We start from the raw sequence: 17,114 nt of genomic DNA on the forward strand, positions 1-17,114 counted from the left end.
ATGGCTTGGGACAGGCCATTTTCTCTCATAGGTCTACTAGGTAAGTGGGAGGACTTCAAAAACAAAATTGTGAGAGTACAAAGCTTGGTATGTGACTGTCAGAATAAGAGGTAAAGTTAACAGGTTTAAGGAACCTTTGTTTTCAAGAGATACTGAGGCTCTGGTTAAGAGAAAAAAGGAGGCGCATACCAGGTATAAGCATGTAGGAACAAATGAGGTGCTTATGGAGTATAAGAAATGCAGGAGAACACTTAAGAAAGAAATCAGGAGGGCTAAAAGAAGGCATGATGTTTCTCTAGCAGATAAGGTGAAGGAGAACACTTTCTACAGAAATATTAAGAGCAAAAGGATTGCAAGGGACAACATTGGTCCTCTGGAAGACCCAGAATGGGAGAGGTCTTAAATGAATTCTTTGCATCTGTATTTACACAAGGGACAGATACAGAGTCTATAGAAGTAAAGGTAAAGTAGCATCAACTTCATGGACTCTGGGGTTACAGAGAAGGAGGTGTTTGCTGCCCTGAGTGTGGATAACTCTCAAGTACCTGGCAAGGTGTTCCCTCAGACCCTACAGGAGGCAAGTGCCATAATTGCCAGGGCCCTTGCAGAGATACTTAAAACATCCTTAGAGGCAGGAGAAGTACCAGAGGATTAGAAGATAGCCAATATTGTTCAGCTGTTTAATAAAGGCTCTAAATGTAAACCAGGAAATGATAGGCTGGTGAATCTGAAGTCAGTTGTAGGAAAGTTATTGGAAGTATTTCTAAGGGACCAGATTTATAAGTATTTGGATAGATATGGACTGATTAAGGATATTTAGCATGGCTTCGTGTGTGGTAGGTCATGTCTAACCAACCTTACAGAGTTTTGCAAGGAAGTGAGTATGTGAATGAATGAAGGCAAGGCAACTAGATGTTGTCTAACCACAAACAAGAGAAAATCTGCAGATGCTGGAAATCAAAGTAATACACACAAAACGCAGGAAAAACTCAGAAGGCCAGACAGCATCTATGGAAAAGAGTAAACTGTCGACGTTTTCGACTGAGACCCTTCATCAGAACTGGAAAATTATCTCGTTAATTGATCATGTGGATAGTCAGAGGCTTTTTCCCAGGGCTGAAATGGTTGCCACAAGAGGACACAGGTTTAAGGTGCTGGGGAGTAGGTACAGAGGAGATGTCAGGGGTAAGTTTTTTTACTCAGAGAGTGGTGAGTGCGTGGAATGGGCTGCCGGCGATGGTGGTGGAGGCAGATATGATAGGGTCTTTTAAGAGACTTTTGGATAGGTACATGGAGCTTAGAAAAATAGAGGGCTATGGGTAAGTCTAGTAATTTCTAAGTTAGGGACATGTTTGGCACAACTTTGTGGGCCGAAGGGCCTGTATTGTGCTGTAGGTTTTCTATGTTTCTATGTTTCTACTTATAGGAAACCTGGAGTGGATATTGTCTACATGGACTTTAGTAAGGCATTTGACAAGGTCTCACATGGGGGGGGGGGGGTGGGGGCTGGTGAAGAAGTTTCAGTCGCTCTGCATTGAGGATGAGGTAGTAAGTTGGATTAGACAATGGCTTTGTGAGAGAAGCCAGAGAGTGGTAGTAGGGGGTTGCCTCTCTGAATGGAGACCCATGACTAATGGTGCATTGCAGGGTTCACTGCTGGGTGCTTTATTTGTCATCTATGTCAATGATTTGGATGATAATGTGATTAACTGGATCAGCAAATTTGCGGATGACACCAAGATTCTGGGTGTAGTGGACAGTGGGGAAGGCTATCATAGGTTGCAGAGGGATCTGCATTAGCGGGAAAAAAATGGCTGAAAAATAGCAGATGGAATTTAATGCAGACAAGATTTTGTACTTTAGTAGAACTAAGCAGGGTAGGTCTTACACAGTGAACTGTAAGGCTCTGAAGAGTGTGGTAGAATGAAGGGATTTGGGAATACAGGTCCATAATTTATTGAAAGTGGAATCATAGGTAGATAGGGTTGTAAAGAAAGCTTTTGGCACATTGGCCTTCATAAATCAATGTATTGAGTACAGGAGATTGGATGTTATGTTGAAGTTGTATAAGACATTGGTGAGGTCTAATTTGGAGTATAGTGTGCAGTTTGGTTACTTTCCTACAGGAGAGATGTAACAAGGTTGAAAGAGTACAGAAAAAATTTACAAGGATGTTGCTGAGTCTGGAAGACCTGTGTTATAAGGAGACACAGACTAGGACCATTCTTTCGAATGCAGAAGACTGAGAAGAGATTTGATGGAGGTATACAAAATTATGAGGGGAATAGATAGGGCAAATTCAAGCTGACTTTTTCCACTAAGGTTGGGTGGGACTACAACCAGAGGTCAGGTGTTCAGGGTGAAAGGTGAGAAGATTAAGGGGAACATGACAGGAAATTTCTTCACTCAGAGGGTTGTGAGAGTGTGCAATGAGCTGCCAGTACAAGTGGTTTAAAAGAAGTTTGGATAGGTATATGAATGGTAGGTGTATGGAGAGCTTTGTGCAGGTTGATGGGAGTAGGCAGTTTAAATGGTTTTGGCATGGACTAGATGGGCTGATGGTCCTGTTTCTTTGCTGCACTTCTCTATGACTCTATGACAGATGTTGGATGATATTATATAAAATACTATAAACCTCTGAACTCTTCCGCTGCACTTACACAGCTTTAGTTATGTACTGTAACCCATATGTCTCTCTGACTGCCAAGGAATCAACCCTGCTGCAGTTCCCTTGCAAGCTTTGAACATTACACACAGTCTGACTCTACACAGCGAATTAACTCTTTCCATTCCTTTCTGCAAATTGCCATGAAGTTTAGTCCTGAATCTTCTTTACTTTATAATCCAAAAAATAACAACCATGATAACAAATAGATGCAACCTTCTGTTTAGATTGTGTCATCTTTACCCCTTTTTACCTGTTGCAAATCCATGAATTGTTAGACAGAGAAATGTTTGATATATTACCATTAACACAATACTTTGATGAAGAAATATCTGAGTTTATCAATCTTTTGAAAATTTTGTAAATTGGTTAAATCCTAGTGACAATGCTACATTTGTCATTGTTAAAAATTGGGACAGAAACAGACACACTGAAGTCATTTTGTTACTTTGTGTGTTGCCTTGTGAATCATTGGTGCCAGCCACCCCACAAGGTTTTGCATAAATAAGTTCTTCAGGATTTCAGAAACACAAGAGATCCTACAGATGCTGGAAATCTTGAACAATAAACCCATAATGATGGAGAAACTCAGCATGTCAGGTAACATCTATGGATAGGAATAAACAATTAAGATTTATTAAGACTGATCTTAGCCCAAACCATTGATTGCTTGTTCCCCTCTATTAATCCTACCTGACTTGTTGAGTTTCTCTAACATTTTGTGCATGTCTTTCTGGATTTCATCTCAGATTGTGGGTTGTTGGAAAAGTACTGCACAAAGGCTTTTGATCCTTCTTGTCATGCTGAGATAGAACTTTGTCTTGTTTTAACCATTTGGTGCTGCTTTCAGTGACATGGTGCACACCAGACATGTCTCAACCAACCTATGCTCATTACAAAACCCCGAATGCAGCATGTAGTTAAAGAATTGTATTGCTTTGCTTTCCAAAATCTTAAATCTAAATATACTTCAATGCAGATGTCAGCAGCAATACTAATGATTTTACCAAAGTGAACTGTGGTGTCTGCATAGACCAAAGGAGAACTGCAATAAGTCCAAGTGAATTATTATGTCATGACATCAAATAGCTGCATAAATTATGATCCCAGACTCACTTTTGATTCTCAGGAGTCAATTTAATTCCCATGGTATAGCTAATTTGAACTCATACTATGCTTTGGATGAATGAGACATTAAATTTATGAGAATATTGGGATGGGATCGAGTTGGTACTCAGCAGTAGCACACACTGGATAAAAGCAAATACAGTACCTTTCTCTCTCAGGCCAATTAACAAGCTAAAAAATTAGATCAGATGAGACATGAACGTGTCTTCTGATTCCTCGTTTATTTTGTTCAGTGCTCCAACTTTATCCCTAACCTTGAGATATGATTTTGCCTCGCTAAGGGCCGTTAAAACCAATAACATCTTTGAAATGTAGTTTGTGGTAATTTGTAAAGTATAGCAGTCAATTTATACATGAGAAGCTCCTACTAGGAGTAACGTGGTAACAGCTAGTTTATAGTATGTTTAATGTTTTGTGAGCAGAATTAATGGCTATTTCAGCAGGGATGACATCATTGCTTTTGCTCATAGAGCTGAAGGACGGCTTACATCCACATGAAAAAGCATATTTTGTGAAATATGCACAAATATATTTTTATAAATGGCATAATATGTTGTATAGCATTTCTTACACTGATATTTTGACTGCCATCTAAAAGGGTGCTTGTTCAGAATGTGAATCTTTGTTACATTCCCTTCTGACCACCAGTGGGACCTGAGTTCAAGTTTACATCTGAACTTTCAACAGTACAGCATTCTCTTCATCCTGACTAGAGTGATAGCCTGGATTTTCAGACTTTGCTCTCTGGAGTAAAACTCTGGCTCAGAGACAATGAGCTGCCTGCAGACACCATAGTTACACCATACCCTGTAATGTTCGCAGTCACACCATAATCTGTAAAGTGGAAAAGCAAGCGATTGCCTTTAATGTATCAAGAAAGAGCTATATTTTCTTCTCTGTTTACGAATAAGACAGTGGGGAGTTTCACGACAGTTAATTTGTAGATACAACAGTGAATCTTTTTTCTAATTTATGTGTCACTTATCAAGTGCTATGACAGCTATAATTTATCTATTTAAAGGCCAAACTTGATCGACACTGTTTCCTTTCTCAGTGGATTTTCAAACAAATGAAACAACTGTAACTGTACAATGTGCAGAGTTTACAATGAATCTGAAATTTTCTTGTAGTTTGTTACTGCCAAAGCAAATCGAGGGAGAGATGGCATCCCTAGTGTGTTTGAAATATAATCTTGATTATGGGATGAAGAAGAAAAAGAAACAACAAATAAATCATTTCAACAAAAACTCATTTCCCATTAGAGAAAACTGTTCGTTATCTGCTCCATTCTATTGTGCTGTACCATTAATTCAGGTCCCAATTGATTAATTTGGCAAATCAACAGTTACTAATTGCGAAGATATGTATTCCATGACACAGTTCAGAGTAATCATATTCCACACACTGTTCATCGTTTACTGCTTTCAGGTGCCACTGAATTCCCCATTATTGCTTGAATTCGGCTTTGAGATATTATATAAAACCAAAAAGAGACTCTTCACTTTTGCTGTCTCTGTTGGCTGCAGAAACCACTACAATTTAAAACATACAAAGCTCTTTAATGGCTTTTAATATACCAGCTTCTCCGCCGCCCACTCACTCTTAAGTAATCCCGGAGATCGTTGATAGGTGGAGTGTGGGCCAAGGAGTGTGCACTGCTGAGTTTGTTTTGGCCCAAAGCTTCAGCCACTGGAATAACATAAGACAAGGCAATTGTGTGTGTGTTTTTTAATTCTGTAGATCAGTGATTGTGGGATGTTCTTGTTGGCAGATTCATATTGGGCTTGTCCCTTGAAATTCTTCAGTTTGATCTATTGCCTGGTTTAGTTCGTAAGGGGTAAACACATAAATGTATTAACTTTGCCTAAGTGAACTTCAAAACCAATGCCCATGTTTTCTTTGATTATCTTATTGTTATCTCATAAGATGATATAAATCAGCTCTTACATGCAATGGTCTGGTAATACTTCCTCCCCATGATAAGGAGATGCAGCTGATATGGTTAAATAGGTCCCTCACCCTTATTCAAAGTTGTTCATGAATTAGATGGTAAAACATCAACTGTTAGCATTATACAGCAGATCACCCTCTATTACATGACTAACTCATGCCATTAAGTCCTGGAGCTGAGCTGTAGTGTCTTACACAACCTCAGCCAAAACCAAGTTGTCATGTAGAAATATGGTAGTCAGATTGCCCATTGTGGAGCAGCCAGAGTTAATCATAAGCGGAAAACCTGATTTTTTGGCGACATTGAATGAAGTTGTGATGTTCTCTGTGTTATTCGGTATAACTCTGTTCTTTAAATAGAACCATTGGATCAATTATATCCAACTAGATTTGAAATTTCTGTCTCTAATAGTCCAGCACTTTGCACTGGACTAGATTATGTGCTCAAGTCTGAAGTGGGACTTGAACCAGTAACATTCTGACTCTAAGACAAGAGAGGGCCAATCTCCTTACCTTCAAAGTACCATCAAAAGCACATACACAAAAACAGGTCAATAGTACCATGTCTAATTATAATGCCTGTCAGCGTGTAAACAGACTTTGCTGCGAGGTCAAAATGTACCTCCTGCAGTGGTTTTATCAACAACTGTCGTGAAGAATAGAAATAGGAGCATCCTTAATTAATGCAGCTATCTTCTACAAAGAAAAATACACCGCATGGTTGTAGGAGAAACAAAACAGTTATTCATTGGAAAGCTTTGTCAATGAACTAGCACTAAAAAGATAGTCCAGTTTCATCTACCTACTCTGTAAGATTCTATGATTTAGCCCCAAACATGAACATCAAACAGTCACACAGGCTAAGTAGTTTAATGATTGCAGCCATCATTTCTGTTTTTGTCTCACCCAAGAGTGAAGACTTGGGCATCCATTTCTTCTGCACTCACTACCCTAATCCCATTATTGCTTCATTTCATCATAGCTATTCTCATTTGCCTAATTTAACTTCGGCAGTTTCCCTCCATCTCTGCAGATCGTTTTGCTCTTTTCTGTAGCTTGCTCACGACCTCTTTTCTCCTTTCCTTAACTATATTTGCTGATGGGATGGAGACACAAGGAGCTGCCGATGTTGGAATCTGGAACAACAAAATCTGCTGGGGGAGCTCAGAGGGGCAACTGCGTCTGTGGGGGGGGGGGGGGGGGAGCAGAACCGGCAATGTTTCAGGTCAAAACCCCACGTCGGGACTTACAGCAGAGCAGGAAGACAGCCAGCATAAAGAGAAAGTGACTGGTGGACTGTGGAGGAGGGAAGGATGATAGGCAGATGGAGCCAAGTGAAGGAATGGGGAGGGTTGGAGTTGGAGATGATGAGTGGCAGATGGAGCCAGGTATGGGGGGGGGGGGTTTATTGTGCAGACAGCTAGGAGGCGAAGAGGGGAGTGAAATGTGTGGCTAGTGGGTGGATGGAACTGGGAGGTTCCATCCACCCACAACACCTTCAAAAAGCAAAATTTGTTTAGGTATTGATCTATTATTGTCATATGTATCATCACAGTGAAAGGCTTCTCTTGCAGTCTGTTTTTACAAGTCTATTTATTTATTATTATTAATTGATTTTTTATTGAGATACAGTATGAAATCAGCCCTTTGAGACACACCATCCAGCAGTCCACCAATTTAATCCCAGCCTAATCATGGGCTAACCAGTTAATGTACCAACCAGTACATCTTTAAATTGTGAGTGGAAACCAGAGCACCTGGAAGAAACCTACTCAGTCACAGGGAGACCGTAAACTCCTTATAGGCAGTGGCAGGATTTGAACCCAGCTAGACTATACTGTACTATGGTTTCTGTGATGTGTTGAGCTGTATCCACAACTCCGCAATTTCTTGTGGTGCTGTGCAGAACAGTTGCCATACCAGACTGAATAAACACTGTGGGTGTCGGAGGTCTGAGATGAGTGAGTTCTGGAGATATTCAACAGGGCACGCTGCACCTGTGGAAACAGAAACTTACTGGCATTTCAGATTGACAACCTGTCCATCAGAGTCAGAATCAGAACAGGTTTGTTATCACTGCTCTATGTCACGAGATTAATTCTTTTTCGGCAGCAGTACAGTGCAATAAAATGCAATAAGTTACTGTATGAAATATATAAAAAGTAAATAAATAGTGCATAAGGAGAACAAAATAGAGAGGTAGTGTTCATGAATTCATGGACTGTTCAGAAGTGTGATGGTGGAGGGGAATTTGGTGTTCTGACCAATTCTGACCAACAGCTGGAAAAGAAATGTGATAAATTGGTGGACTTCAGAATGCACTGCTTGGAGAGCGTGTGTGGCTTCAAAGGTCTGAAAGGGAACTTGATGGCTATTTGAAATATTTGCAAGGGTTACGGAGAAGAAAGAAGAAATGGAATGAAGTGATCAGGCCCTGACTATTATGAAATGTTAACTCTGCTGGTAGGCCTGCTGAGCATTCCCACAATTCTCAGCTGTCATTTCAGATTGGCAGCATCAGCCACATTTTTCTTTTTGGTCTTTAAAATGGTCAGTACAAACTTAGCAAGATTTACTGTTCCTTGCATAATGAGTTCAGAATATTTCCTAAACTAGCTTCAAGGCATCCAGCTCAGTGAACGTTCACTCTTTGTAAGTGTCTGAGACTTCTTTCCAGAGCTTAAGCATGAAACTCAAGGCCCTGAAACCTCTTGAAAGGCTTCCATGCAATAACTAAAAAAGGCTTTAGAATTACTCAGAAGCCCATCAACTGCTCATAATAGGTTAATTAATTAATGCAGGGGGGATGTTTTGTAGAGTGATGTGTTCTGATACATTCACTTGTTTGCAATCTTCCCACCCACTGCACATGCAGTACCCCAGCCAACCCTCTAAATCAGCCTCCTCGATCCCTGCCTCAATACTACCTGAGACCCCTATGCCCAACTTGAACCAAGGTTCATGGACCAATTTGTAGTGAAAAATGCTGAAAATCTAAAATAAAAATGCTGGAAAAACTCAGCATCAGTGACGAGAGAGGTAAAGTTCAGGCTTGAGATTTAAGGTCCTTCAATGTATGTATATTTCAATATTCAACATTGGATGTCAAATGTATATCAATATCTAGCTCTTAGGTTGGATATGGGGTTAGAAAATGACAGAATTCAAATGTTCGGGGCACAAGTGAAGAGTATAAATCAGTGAGATCACCTTAAGTTCTGTTGCCACATAAGTAATCAAAGAGGTGAAGGTTGTGTAGTGCTGTAAAGCAGCACACTACTCAGATTGGAGATAGTTTCTTTGTTGAATTAGATATTGGTGCAGAATTTATGAAATTGCACCAAATAACCTCACTGTAGTGTGTTTCTTTCGTTTGCCGCAGGATGCCGTGAGCTTGAAGAGAGTAGGTTTTATACAAACCTAATTCGAAACTTGACAGCTTTTACTTTGATTTACAGTCTGCCAGGTATGCCAGTTACTTCTGGTGGAACCCACAGTATCTTTCTAAGTCTTACCACTGCACTACTGCCACAAAGTAAATACAGTACATTCCAGTTATCTGGGCCATCGGTTAATTGGGCAGCTACATATTTGAGACAATTCTTAAAGAACAAAAACTAATCAAGAATGTAGCCGGGATTCCCTTCATTTATTTGTGATTTAAGTCACTTAATTGGGACAGGACACAGTTGCCGATCAATTTCTAACTAGAATCACTTGTGTGACTGCTAGACACTAAACCATGTTCAGAGCAAACATTTTTAAATAGCAACAGTTGTGTGACTTTTCAAAAATCAGTGATCTTTATCACTGGTAGTTGGTTAGAAATAAACAGTTGTTTTTCTCACTGCAGTTTCAAGTTTCAGGCTTGGAGATATCAGAAACTGCCAGGAGTGAAAATAGAGCAATTTCACTACCTCAACAAGTTATGAACTGTGAAGAATTTGAAGGTATCAGTGATTATTTTGAATGTTATAATGAAAATTTGGAGAATGCAATCATTGATAACGTTGTATGAAGTCAGTCTATTTTCTACATGAGATGTCAGCACGGATTTTGTTTATTTACATTCATTCAAAACAATGCGGCAGGATACAGATAAACTGGATGAATTCCTCTGTCGATAACAATCTGGAAGTATTATAGTAATATAGTAAGACTGTTAGTGTTCTAGTTTCTTCTGCATTCCATTTAAATCCATAATTTGTTTCTCAGGTAAATGGTACTTGGTCTTTTGTATACCTTTTTACCTATTTTCATGACATTTTTGCTAATTGGGCAGCCGCTTAACTGGGCCAAAATGTATTGGTCCAAGTGTGTTCCAATTAACAGGAGTCCACTGTACTGCTAACAGGGCTGAGACAGAGATAGGCAACTCCTCTGCACAAACTTACTTTGCACTTAGGATATTCAATTATAGGATCGGAACTCCTTCAAGCTTTTATCAATTATCTCACTTGAAGCTATTAGTTTAATTGACATCATGTGCTCATTCATTGTATGAGCTTTTCTCTGAAGCTCTACTTTCATAAAGCACTGCATTCCTTATCTTGATTTGATTTATTTTTTCTTTGCCTCTAACAAGTGGCATGTGTAATATGGCAATCAGATTTAGATGTCTTTCAGCACATCTACAAAGAGTGCTACCATACAAAAGCAGCATCCACATCGAGGACTCCCACCAACCAAGCCGTGCATTCTTCTCACTGTTGCTATCAAGAAGGAGGTACATTCAGAAGTCTTAGGTTCAGGTTGTTTCAGGTTCAGGAACAATTATTACCCTTCAATAATCAGGCTTCTGAACCAGTGTGGACATCTTCACTCATCACAACTCTAAACTGACCATTGAACGCAACCTCTGGACTCACTTTCAAGGACTCTACAACTCATGTTATCTGTTTTTATTTATTTATTTATGTGTTTGTTTGTTTGTTTATTATTAGTTTCCTTTTGTATTTTCACAATTTGTTAGTCCCTGTGTGTTGTTCTTTACTGATTATATTATACTTCTTTGTTCTACTGTGAATGTCTGCAAGATAATGAATCTCAGGTTAGTAGCTGGTGACATATGCATATTTTTATAATAAAATTAACTTCAAACATTGAAAAATTTTCAAGCAGCTGGTTACGTTTATAAAGATTGCCTGTGTATAATGGATGATATTGGCAAGGTTTTAATTGTTGGCTATGTGGAAATAGTGCCAGATCCCTTCCCTGACCACTGGAGATTGTGTGGCATAGGATAGAGATGGACAGTCTGCTCCATGATATGGGCCCTGTGAAAGGACAAGCCAGGTGTGTGTGTGTGTGTGTGTGTGTGTGTGTGTGTGTGTGTGTGTGTGTGTGTGTGTGTGTGTGTGTGTGTGTGTGTGTGTGTGTGTGTGTGTGTGTGTGTGTGTGTGTGTGTGTGTGTGTGTGTGTGTGTGTGTGTGTGTGTGTGTGTGTGTGTGAGAATATGAATGAATGACTCCAGAGCAACACACACAAAATTCTGGAAGAACTCTGCAGGTCAGTCAGCATTTATTGAGAGGAAAAAACTGTTGATGTTTCAGGACCTGATAAAGGGTCTTGGCCTGAAACATTGTCTCTTTATACCAGTATGTAGATGCTGCCTGGTCTTCTGAGTTCCTCCAGCAGGACGGAAATGGAAGATGATAAACAGGGCATGGATGACACAATGTATGGAATAGTTTGTGCAAAGTATTAGAGTGATAGAGTGATACAGCATGGAAACAGGGCCTCTGGCCCAACTCATCCATGCTGAGCATGATATCCATCAAGCTAGTCCCATTTCCCTGTTTTGGCTGATGTCCCTCTTTACCTCTCCGATCCAGATAGTTGTATGGGCATTAAAGGTTACAGGCGGAAAGCAGGAGAATAGGGTTCAGAAGGATAATAAATCTGCCATGACTGAAAGGCGGAGCAGACTCGATGGACTGAATGGCCTAATTCAGCTCATATGTCTTATGGTCTTATGGTTTTATAATTATCCAAATGTCTTTCAAATGTTGTTATTGTCCCTGCTTCAGCCTCTTTCCCTGGCAGCTCATTCCATATGCACACCTCCCTCTGTGTGAAGAAGATACCCCTTAGGCCCCTTTCAAATCATTCCCCTCTCTCCTTCAAACTATGCCCTCTAGTTTTCAGTCCCCAATCCCTCATGATTTTTTACACCACTATAAGGTCACTCCCCATCCATGTTCCAAGCAATAAAGTTTGAGCCTGTTCAACCTCTTCATATAACTCAGGCCCTCAAGTCCTGACAGCATCCTTGAAAATCATCTCTTCATTCTTCCCAGCATAACAATGTTTTTTCAATAACAGAGCAACCAAATCTGTACACAAAGATTGGTCTCTGCAATGTCTTGTACAACTATTGGACTCCTTATTTAAAGAAAAATGTTATTACATTGGAAGATGTTCAGACTAATAGATTGAATTATCTGTCACATTGTGATGTGTTTCTGGTTTCAAGTAGCTCCTCTTTTTGTTGCTAGTGTGAGTGATTTTGAATCGAGGTGGCCTACAGATAAAGAACACTGAGCTGAACTCGTATACCTGGACATTTTTTAGTTTTTATGGTTTATGTTCTGTGTATTTTTCTCCATTCGTCTTTTTGTTGCCATTGTGCAATTTGTTTTTTGTGTGTGGGGAGGCAGAGGGGATTTGCTGTTTTCTTTGAATGGTTTCCATGGTTTTCCTTGTTTGGCTGTCTGTGAGGAAGACCAATTTCAGGGTTGTATACTGCATACATACTTTGATAATAAATGTAGTTTGAATCTTTGAATATTTCAATCTTCGAATGGACTGGTTGCCTTATAAGGACCAGGATTGTATCTGCTGAAGTTTAGAAAAATGAGAGAGAATAATTGAAACAGATATGTTCTGAATACAGAAAGAATGTTTTCCCTTTGGGAGAAGTCAGAACCAGAAGCCACAAGACAGTCTCTTTAAGGTAGAGATTATGTACTTTCCTTCTTTTGGAATGGCCTGCCTTAAAATACAGTGGAAAATAAAATACTTTGATTATATTTAAGGCAGAGATATGTAGATACTTGATAAGTAAGTGGGTGTAAAACTATCAGGGGTCAGCAGGAATACAGATTTGAGGTTACAATCAAGCCTTCTGTGGTCTTATTGAATAGTGCAGCAGGCTTGACCAGCCGACTGGACTTCTGCTGCACATCTTGTTGTACATTTGTATTCTGTACCAGGAGGTGTTGTTGTTCTTTAGCTTAGTGAACTGCTGTTGGCTACCTACTTTATGTTGGCGCATGGCCAAGTGGTTAAGGCGTTCGTCTAGTGATCTGAAGGTCGGTAGTTCAAGCCTTGGCTGAGGCTGTGTGTGTGTCCTTGAGCAAGGCACTTAACCACACGTTGCTCTGTGACGACACCGGTGCCAAGCTGTATGGGTCCTAATGCCCTTCCCTTGGACAACATCGGTGGCGTGGTGGGGGAAGACTTGCAGCTTGGGGAACTGCCGGTCATCCATAAAAAAAAAACCTTGCCCAGGCTTGCACCCTGGAAACTTTCCAAGGTGCAAATCCATGGTCTATCAAGACTAACGGAAGCCTACTACTACTAATACTACTTTGAGCCAGTGGTGGGTGAGAGGTATGCTGCTAGATTCTGGTCACTAGTAATAAAAATGCAGCTATGAATGAAATGAGAAATTCTTCTGGGTCAGCTTTGGTGCAAGGTCTGAGGACTGGGAGTAAGTGGCTTGATCTCATCGACTCCTGGCTGATGGGATGGTAGTGTGATTGAAACCCAAGAGATGGCTAGCCACATGTAAATGTAACAGGCTGAATAGGCCCAGGCACTTGGATTTTTGCCTTTAACATGGGCAAATGAGCATATTTTAGATGATCCTGTGGTGTAGGCAGCGCATGCCGCTCTTGGCAATCACTGTGTTGGACTGCATTGCGAAGAATGAAATACCACTGGCCTTCCTTTACACTGAAGGATATTGGAGAGAGCCATGAAATGAAAGTCAGTGTTCATTGCATTTGTTCTGGATTGCATATGAATTGGTGCCTGTGAAGTATGACACACCTCTCTTTCCACTCCACCCTTGCATTCATACATTAAGAGTCTTACTGCTTCCAGCTTTAATTGCCACAGTTGCTCAGTGGCCTAGGGTATTTGTGATTACTTGATTTAGAAACATTGTAGCATTATAAATCATAACTGGACATCAGTCAATTATAATTAGCACATAATTCAAGTACTTAACTGTCTTGCCTCAGGAATAGTCTGCAAATTATACAAAGTAGTTTCAGTGTTTGGATTTTGCTCTGTTGTTGGTGCAGTTGGGAAAATTGTGAAAGAAGTGAGATTGAAATGAATTGTCCAGGTTTATATTGATGACAGCCAGGAAATCTAACTATAACCTTTATTTTACCAATTTTGCTGCTTCAGAACTATGTTTAGAATGACATAACTTACTGTTGCTTCAGTAAAGTACTGAGCTATACTGTTGCAAGTCCTAAAAAATAGTGATACGCTTGGTTGCAGTTGCAGTGGCCTCTCGAAGTTCAACACAGTTGCTCATCCTTTACATCTTTCTTTGATGGCAAGGCACTGCTGGATATGAAGAGCATTGAGTACTACCGCCTCACTATGAGCTGCTGGATAATGGTGGAGCTGCACAACATGGACTGGTTGCATGCCGTGTCTGTTACAGCCACTCAGGGAAGAAGACGTCGGAGGTGGTGCACAGATGTGATGCACAGACCAACAAACAGTGCAAATGATTGTCTTGAACATTTTTTTTTTGTGTGGTAGCAAGGCCTTGTTGGACATCGGTAATGTAGAACACTGCAATATTCATTGGTGAGAGTGGCAGTGGGGCAACTGTTAATATCCTACTGCAGTGTATTTCCATGCCACAATATAGCTAACATTTATGATATCCGTATACTTAGAGAATACCCAACCCAATTCAAACTCATTAATAAAATCAATGGCCCTGTTATTGATCTCTGTGAAACACTACTATTCACTTCTGTCAGTCCAAAAAGCATCCATTCACTGCAACTTTGTGGTCCATTAAGTTGCCAGCTATTGCTTTCAAAGACTCTTTTATTGCTAAGTACCATGTGCTTCAACTTTACAGATAAGCCTGTCAGGCAGAAGTTTTTCTCTTGGAGTGGAGTGGCTCAGAAGACGTTTATTGTGGAAAATTATGAGGGTCTTTGACAGCATGTAAAGGGGAGCTTTTACTCAGCGTTGGGGAGGGAGCCATACAATATTAATTAGAAGGCAACGCAAGAGACTGGAGATGCTGGGATTTGGAGCAACATACAATCTGCTGGAAGAACCTAGTAGTACCACTCCGCTGAATTGACCCACTACAGGTAGCAGTGATACATTAGTTTGAAATGAAGTGCTGGGTACGGGTATAATCATAATTTTATTAGAAGAATGTGATGGCACCATGGAGGATGCAGAAGAGATTTACAAAATACTGGCAAGAATCTTTGAGAAGATAGCAAACTGTGGAAGAAATCAGTGAGTCAGGCAGTATCTGTGGAGGTAGAGGGATAGCTAATCTTTGGAGTTGAGACCCTGCAGCAGAACTTAGATTGTAGAGGGGAGTTATACAGAATTAAGAGATCAGAGCGGAGAGTTACAGAGGCAGGGGCTGGCAGACAATAGGTGGGACCAGGTGAGGAGGATAATTTAGTGGAATGGGAGATGATCTCATTGAAAATTACAAACATTTTACAGGGCTTAAAGGGATCAGAATCATATTCAGAATCACTGGCATATGTGGTGAAATGTGTTGTTTTGTGTGCAAGACCTGAAGAATTACTATGAGTTACAATCAATAAAGAAATAAACAAATGTTCAAAAGATAAATAGTGAAGTGGTGCTCATGGGTCCATGGATCACTCAGAAATCTGAAGGCAGAGGGAGGCAAGCTGGTCCTAAAACACTGAGTGTGTGTTTTCTGGCTCCTGCTCCTCCTCACTGATGGTAGTAATGAGGAGAGGGCATGTTCTGTGTGGTGAGACTCCGTAATGATTGATGCCATCTTCTTGAGGCTCTGCCTTTTGTAGATGTTCTGGATGGTGGGGAAGCTAGTGCACATTGATAGAACTGGCTAGATCTACAACCCCCTGCGATGTTTGTGCATTGGAGCCTGAATGCCAGACAGAGATGCAACCAGTCAGAATGTGCTCCACGGTACATCTGTAGAAATTTGCAAGGTTCTTTGGAGATAACCAAATCTTCACAAACTCCTCATGAAGTATAGCTTAAAGCATGCCTTCTTCATGAGGTGGTAGGTATATCGAAGTGGAAAGGTCTGGGTCTGAGAACAAGGTCTGGATGATATAAGCCCCAGGCCTGAGTGAAAAGGATAGGGTGTCAGGGCTCGAGGAGAGGCACGGGCTAATTCAACTCGCTACTCTGCGAGGTTTACTCACCTCTGCGCGGAACTTCAACTCGTTACTCTGCGAGGTTTACTCATCTCTGCACTGAACTGTGGCTGTGGCCTGCAACTATCATAGTGTGAACTCAGTTTTGTGAACTTCACTTCTGAACGCTATTCTCTTGCTTTTATTGTTTGCATCTTTTTTCTCTTTTTTTTCTCTGCACATTGAGTGTTCATCAGTCTTCTTTTGTTTTAATGGGTTCTATTGGGTTTCTTTGGTTCCTAGCTGCTTGTAAGAAGATGAGTCTCAAGTTTGTATAGGGTATGCATACTTCGATAATAAATGTACTTTAACTTTGACTTTGTCTTTGATTGCTTTGATGTGCTGGGCCAGGATAGATCCTCTGAGATGTTGACATTCAGGAAGGTGAAACTGCTCACCTGTTCATGCTTTCCACTGGAAAATGCTGCTGACCCAACAATGAGGATGGATTTATGTTTTCCCAGCTCCCCGTCCTAAAATCCATAACCAACTCCTTCATCTTACTGTTGTTGAATTCAAGATTATTGCTGCAACATCACTCAACGAACTGAACAATCTTACTCCTGTAGGCCACCTCGTTGCCATCTGAGACTCTGCCAACAACGGTGGCATTATCTGTGAATTTATTGATGGCACTTCGACTGTGCCCAGCCACACGGTCATGAGTGTAGACAGAGTAAAGAGGTGGGCTGAGTAGTACTTGAGGTGCACCTGTACTGATTGTCAGTGAGGAGGAGATGTTATTACTGATCCGCATTGACTATGGTCTCCTGATGAGGATGTCAAGAATCCAGTTGCAGAGGGAGGTACAGAGACCAAGTTTTTGAAACTTATTGAATAATACTGATGGAATGATAGTGTTGAATGCTAAGCTGTAATCAATAAACAGAAGCCTGACGAATGCAGGAAGGATGCTTTCCTTGGATTATAACCAAGGGTCATTAAGA

The sequence above is a fragment of the Hemitrygon akajei genome, chromosome 4 (genome assembly GCF_048418815.1).
Source record: "Hemitrygon akajei chromosome 4, sHemAka1.3, whole genome shotgun sequence".
NCBI lineage: Eukaryota > Metazoa > Chordata > Chondrichthyes > Myliobatiformes > Dasyatidae > Hemitrygon > Hemitrygon akajei.